General features: G+C 41.8%; 1 long non-coding RNA gene across 1 annotated transcript; it reads left to right on the top strand.

The window, feature by feature from the left end:
• The first annotated feature begins 2,423 nt into the window (after positions 1-2,423).
• LOC119904796 lies at positions 2,424-2,814 on the top strand. Its single transcript, XR_005444745.1, has 2 exons — positions 2,424-2,513; positions 2,744-2,814. It is a non-coding gene; the product is annotated as an uncharacterized LOC119904796 (long non-coding RNA).
• Positions 2,815-6,575: the final 3,761 nt, after the last annotated feature.

Below are 6,575 nucleotides of genomic sequence, written 5' to 3'. Positions count from 1 at the left end.
TCTCTGGGGTTGTTCACCTTTCTAAATCCTGTCACAGTGTTATTCATTTGCACACACCACTGTCTTTTTGTCTTAGCAGGTTTTCAGCCCAGAGTAAGTTTAACCAGACATTTTGTAGAGGGGACACACCACTCGATCACATCCTCAATACAACTCTATGGGGAAAGCCCGTGACGGCAAAAATCCCTCCCGCTAGTAAGCCAATCGTCTGCTTTTAACAGCCAAAGCGGGAAACATTTCAGCCAGTCGTGTGGTTCCACTGACGTAAGGGTCTGTTTACCTTCTACTACGCATGCGCCGATCAGGAAAAAGGCTTTTTAAACCTTATTTTGGGGCAAAGTCGTCACTTGTCCTGTTGACAAGTGAAAGTGCAGTTCTGACTCTCTCCCCATTCATTCAAACAGGAGCCTGGTCTTGTTAGTCTGAAATAGCTGCCCTGGAGGCGTTGCCAAGATGGCGGCCGAGTGACAGGCTCAGTAATTGGCTGTGATCTATAGTATTGAAAATCTTCTGTGGGTAAATAGAACCCTCATCATTTTTAACTGCCTTTGTTATTTTTCTACCATCGCCATTACTGCATAGGTACTTATTCTATTTTCCCTAAATCCATACTGGTTTTCACTTAAAGAGGTGGTATTTTATGGTATTCCCCCCTCTCCTTTATTGAGTTATATCTCTTTTTTGTGCATGTAACAGGTTTGCAAAGTGAAAAAGCCCAAAGTCCAGCCAAAGGGAGTTCCCATCTCCCACAGAAAACTCTGCTCTGAATGAAAACGTGTCATAAAGCTTGCCGAGCGGCTAGCGGGGTCATGCACGCCCTCAAACAAAGCTAGTCTGAGCGGAGGCCCTTTGGTTTTAGTTAAGCCCCTTTTCCACTGCACAGTACCAGCTCCACATGGCTCGACTCGCCTTTGTTTGGTTTTCCATTGTAGAAATGTTGTACCTGTACCTGCTTCCAGGTAGCTTTTTTCGTATCACCTCCATCGAGGTTCCAAGCGAGCTGAGGGATACTAAAATGTAACGTGAAAACACGACAGATTGCTGATTGGTCAGAGAGAATATTTACTATTCACTGCATCATCATCGCTGCACCAGACAGAGCCCAGCAACAGAAAGTTTTTTTACAGTTTTTGTATGGAATTTCATCACTAAATCCACTTCTGAGAAGTTTTGAGGTGAGAAATCAGCTGTGTAGATTTCAAATATTGACAGTTTTATGAGAAGTGATGGCGGAACAAAAATGTGCTAGAATATTATCTGTCTTTTTTTTGGAACATTTTAACTTTAAAAGAGAAAGCTGTGTGGATCGCTGGTGTGTGTGTCGTATTGAACATTACGTCGTGGCAGTTGTGTGTGGCGTTGTCATAGCGACGTACAATCTCTGGGTACCATCTGCAATGGAAAACGGAGCAGGGCTGAGTAGAGTCGAGTCTATCGATTTGCGCTATGGTAGCATTTTTCGGCAAGGTAGCATAGATCGTCAGAACACCGGCAACAGTTTAGTCCTAAAAGACATTTCAACTCCAACTCTGTTTGGGCCTGGAAATTCACAATCACAATCTGTAAGTATGCTTTATTGGCTGTGAACTATATTTAAAATAAACATGGCTGAAACACTGTTCAAGTGCGGAGTTTATAGCTGTGTCTCAATTCAGGGACCGCATCCTTCGAAGGCTGCATTGTGACTAGGCTGTCCCATTTCGAAGGCTCCTTCAAATGCGGCCAACAAATGCGGCCTTCTTTTCGTCCTTTTGGAGGATCCAACAGCTGGATCCTTCGCAGCCCCAGGTATCCCGACATTCATTGCGCGCCGGTTGATTGTTCCAGCGTAAATAATGGAGTCGGCTGTGGCTGTGGAGTTGAGCCCCCCGGATTTTACCTATAAATGTAAGTATTGGATTTCAACTCACTTCAAAAGCCAACTACACATATGTAAAAATAACAAGAGGCATAAAAGTGCAATGTGTCGTTTAAAGAATAGTTTTGTGGAAGAAGTTAACGTGAGTTAAGTGATTAACTGGCGAGCTAACGTTAAGTTAACGTTACCTGAGGTTACTGATGTGCTAACGTTAACGTTAAATGCAAATCGTTAGAGCAAGTTACAACCTAAAAAATAAAGCCTTTAACGTCTTTACTTTAAATCGAAGAGGTTCAGAGTCAGACCTGCGTCTTACCGAGATTGTTGCGATATTCTACATCACTTATACTTAATATTATGTACATGAAAATAACGTGACCACGTAACGTTAGACGGGTTGTGAACCCTGCTTGGTTTTCACACCGTTAACGTTAGTAACGGTAACAAAAACCTTGATATATAGTACACGGTTAATGTAACTAGGTTATTTTGCGATTTAGGCTGCTGACTGTTTGGTGATGTGAAGCATAAAACTTACTTGAACATGTCGTTTTGTTTTAGGGAGCAAGGATCAAACTGCCCTCTTTATTAAATTGAGGGGGGAGAGCGACCACCTCTTCACCGGGGCAAAGTTTTCTGCCAACGTGGCTTGGAGGTAATTAAAGTATCAATAGCCCTTTTGTAATAGCTGCATTAATCATCGTGTACTTAAAGTTACAGTTAAATGAGCCGCCATCCTATTCAAAGCCTTTAACAATAAGACAACTAGTAAATGGGGCAGCCCTTTGTTGTGTCTTCACACAATTGCCATGTACTGCAATTTCCCCACTGTGGGACAAATGTTTTTTCTTATCTTTCTTATTTCTTTTGTTTCTCTGTGATTAGGACAACTTTGGAGAAAATGGGCCTGTGGGGGAAGGTGACTTCCCTCCAAGCGAAAAAAAAGTGGGACAATTAAAAAAAAAAATACAAAGTATGTATGTATGATTTGAAATTGATATATTCTGTATACATTTTTGTATAAATCGTTCACTGTGCAGCATAAAGGGAAATATAAACCACATTCATCTTACAACCCTGTTTTAATATAATACATACATTTACCTTGTACGTTGTATATTCATTTAATTCATTTTAGTCACGCACGTTAATAAACACAGTTGCTGAAATTTGTTTTTCTGCTGTTGTTATTTACCATGATTGATTTCCTGTGCCTTAGGAGTGCAAGTGTCCAGTGTCAGGAGAGGGTGTAGGTGGGAAGCCCACTGCTGCAACTTGGCCCTGGTTTGTCCTCATGGATGAGGTGTTGGGACAGAAGCATTCCACCACCCCACCTGTCGTAATTGCCTCTATCCCTGAGGACACACCAGGGCCAAGTGCTGCAGTGGGTGACCAGGAGGAGGAAGAGGAGGAGGAGGAGAGCCAGCCGAGAAAGAGAAAGAGAAAGAGGGACAGAGAGGATGAGCTGCTTCAGCTACTGAAGGAAGACATGAGGTTGCAGAGAGAGGCAGAGGAGAGGAGAGCACAGGAGAGCAGAGAGAGGATGGACAGGCTGTTCTCTCTACTAGAGAGACTTGCCGAAAAATATAATATAAATAATTAAATAATAATCTAGATAATATTTATTAATCAATTCAAATAAAATATTTGTTAAATAAATGATTTTATTTTCTGTGGTCTTTATAACTAATAGTATTTACAGCATATTTAGCCGTCGATTGTTCCAGCTGCTTTAAAAAAGGCTCTGTGTCTTGCCAGCCCTGCAAACCCACGGGATATCGGTTGTAACTCATCCTGGGTCTTCGGTAGGTGGATGACCTTGTGGCGAATGGCCACCACCTCCTCAGTGACTCTGTGGACGATGCGGTGGACAGTGGATCGAGGCATTGCAAACACTCTGGAGACCACCCTGCATGATGCCCCGCTTGCCAGCAAGAAGAGAAACACCAGGGTGTCAATCGTGGCACCCCATCCGTGTCTCCGTTCCTGGTTTAGGAGGCCCGGTAGCACTCCCAGGGCCTCCCTGCTTAACCGGAAATCCGGCCGTGTGTCCTGCTGGCTAAAAAACCTGTCCAGCACAGGCACAATCAGATTTATCCTGCAGTACAGGGGCTGGGGCTGGTGTAGAGATACAAGGAGAAGAACAACTGTTATGAAGTGTAGAGAGCTTAGTTAGATAAGGCTTGTATATCTTTCTATTCAACTTGCTTTAGCTGATCAATGACAAAAACACTGTCAATATTTTAATATTTAAGTAAGGTTAGGTTTTCTTTAAATATGAAAATTATGTTGTTAAAGTGAAATGGCAGTAGCAATAAACAACGTTAACTGAGGTTAACATCACTGTTAGCTTTAGGAAGCCTATAGTACCTAAATACATATAAAATGTAACGTTTCTTAGTTACTTTCCCCCGTATTTACCTGGCCAGGCTCCTCTCTCAGCCTGAGATACATCATGCGGCGGCGCCGGCGGTGAAGTATCTCTAGTTCCTCTATTAAGAGGTAAAATATTAAAATTAAAATATTCGTCTCCATTGCCGGTGGACCACAGCTGTGAAGGTTGCTAGGCGACAGGAGCGGCACTTCCCCACACATGGGTAAGGGCGGGGTCAGTTGATGACGCAATAGACAGTCCTCCGTAGACCAGACCGTCTCATTTCACAACGGTCGGTTTGGCCTTCGTAGGCCGCGAAGGCCACGCCCTTCGAAGGATGCGGTCCCTGAATTGAGACACAGCTGTTGTAAACGTTGGCTAACACAGCTAGAGTTATAGCTATAATGCTAACGTGACACCCAATGTGAAAGCTACTGAGCAAACACCAGTTTTTATGTAAAATTGAGTTGAAATATGGTGATTTGACGTTGTGTGGTTGTGTAACTTATACCATCTGCTAGGTTATGGTCGCACTCTGAAGCGGCTTTGATTTGGATCACACTACCTTGTTTCATACGACCCGCTCTTCTCTGCTTCTGATTGGCTAGTAGTCCTTACCTGGGAACTGCGCATGTGCAACTCCCAACAAAGATTTTATACAAGTAAGATGCATCACTCTGTAGCTCAAGAGCAGAGTGTACAACACACAGGGTGAAAAGAGGAGCTGCAGCAATGTGCAGTATGAGAAAAATATGGTGTTTTTTGAAAATTAAACCATGTAAACCTGTTCTGGTACAACCCCTAATTAAGATTTTGAACCTGAAAATGAGCATAATACCACCTCTTTTATAATTTATATTTAGCAATGAAGAGATCCAATAGTTTCACAAATCATTTCTTTAATATTTTTGAAAATGGAGGAAGAGGAGATAGCAGTCTATAGTTGTCCATGTAGTGCTTATCTTACCTTTGTAAATATTTAAACTACTTTTGCTGATTTTATATTATTAGGCAAAGTATCTCTTTGAAATGAGTACATGTATGGGTCAGAGGTCTTACCATGTCAATGGTAATTCACAGTTGATCGTTTGTTTTTGAATTTTTTAACAATTTCAACTGCATCAGTTTCATTTTCCCCACAAAGGAACATAGAACTGATATTACTATTAATAAGTCATCAGGTACACCAATTTTGCTGGCCAAGGTAGTGCCAACTTGTAATGGATATCAATTTATTCAAATAAAACTTATACTTATACTATTGGATGCCCTTTTTCCTTCAGAACTGCCCTTCGTGGCATACTTTCAACAAGGTGTTGGAAACATTTATCAGAGACTTCGGTCCTTATTGACATGATAGCATCACGCAGTGCTGCAGATTTGTCGGCTGCACATCCATGGTGTGAATCTCCCATTCCACCACATCCCAAAAAAAACAGTGTGAGATGATTTGAGCTTTGTGACATGGTGCATTATCCTGCTGGAAGTAGCCATCAGAAGATGGTGCTCATAAAGGGATGGACATGGTCAGTAACAATACTCAGGTAGGCTGTCGTGTTTACGATGTTCAACTGGGCCCAAAATGTGGCAAGAAAATATTATTATTAAAATATTATTACAACACCACCAGCCTGAACCGTTTTTTTTTTTACGCCAAATCCTGACCCTACTATCTGAATGCAGCTGAAATCGAGACTCATTAGACGAGCCCAACATATATTTCCAATCTTCTATTGTCCAGTTTTGGTGAGCCTGTGCAAATTGTAGCCTCAGTTTCCTGTTCTTAGCTGACAGGAGTGGCAGCTGGTGCGGTCTTCTGCTGCTATAGCCCATCTGTTTCAAGGTTCGACCTGTTGTGCGTTCAGAGATGGTATTCCGCGTATCTTAGTTGTAACGAGTGGTTATTTGAGTTACTGTTGCCTTTCTGTCATCTGGAGCCAGTCTGCCCATTCTCCTCTGACCTCTGACATCAACAAGGCGTCACACAACTGCCACTCACTGGATATTTTCTCTTTTTCGGACCATTCTCTGTAAACCCTAGAGATGGTTATGCGTGTCTGTCATGTTATGAAGGAAACAAGTGATCAGCTATATTCTGATTCTTCCCAAACATGAAACGACCAAAACAGAATAAAAAATGTTAGATTGTCAAGGATCCTGGTAGTTTATTTATCCTTATACAACACAAGGCTGTACAACCAAATCAAAGAACAGATCATTACATTAATATTAGAATAGGGTAACATACAATAGAAAAAATAAAAAGTTATACATGCGTATTTAGCAAGTAAGTAGCACATTGATTGTCTTATAGGAGCAGGAGCATCATGGGTATTGGAAAAG

This window comes from Micropterus salmoides, unplaced genomic scaffold (assembly GCF_014851395.1).
Source record: "Micropterus salmoides isolate LMB-PRFRI ecotype aquatic unplaced genomic scaffold, ASM1485139v1 Ms_hic_scaffold_154, whole genome shotgun sequence".
Classification (NCBI taxonomy): domain Eukaryota; kingdom Metazoa; phylum Chordata; class Actinopteri; order Centrarchiformes; family Centrarchidae; genus Micropterus; species Micropterus salmoides.
Note: the sequence above shows the minus strand (reverse complement) of the source record. Positions and strands in the feature narration are given on the sequence as shown.